The sequence below is a fragment of the Nannochloropsis gaditana genome (genome assembly GCF_000240725.1).
Source record: "Nannochloropsis gaditana CCMP526 unplaced genomic scaffold scaffold249, whole genome shotgun sequence".
Taxonomy (NCBI): Eukaryota; class Eustigmatophyceae; order Eustigmatales; family Monodopsidaceae; genus Microchloropsis; species Microchloropsis gaditana.
This window is the reverse complement of record NW_005803704.1, coordinates 33,959-34,537: the sequence shown is the minus strand read 5'-3', so window position 1 is coordinate 34,537 and position 579 is coordinate 33,959.

Genomic DNA, 579 nt, shown 5'->3' with positions numbered 1-579 from the left:
CCTCCCTCCCTCCCTCCTTCACTCCGCCCCAGCTTCGTCAACACCTTCATCGACGACCTCTTCGCCTTCGTCATCAAAATGCCGACGATGCATCGCGTCTCCTGCTTCCGAGACGACCTTGTCTTCCTCATCTACCTCTATCAACGCTGGATCTACCCTGTCGATTCCAGCCGCCGGTTGGACGCTGAAGACTGCGGAGGCGGTGGCTGAGGATCGGGACAAGCGATTCCAGTGGAACGCTACGCAATGGACCGTTTGAAATTTGAAAATTTGAAATAAAAAGGCCGATGAATGGACCGGTCTCAGAGATGCAGGGGCGCAAGTGACCATATTTTTTCCCTTTTCTTTTGGGGGAGATTTCTTTCCTGGTTGGAAGCCGAAAATTCTCAACGCCAGAAATAATAATCTGACATGTTGATACTTCTCGTCGGCGGGGGCACAAGCACTGCTTCCCTGTCGAAAATGCCTCCCCTGCCTCGCTTCCTTCCCATCCCCTCACCCCAGACCCAGCTTTCTTAAATGAAGACTTCCCTCACACTGACGAGCAGGTTCACGACGCCGTCCCCTTCACTGCCGCGC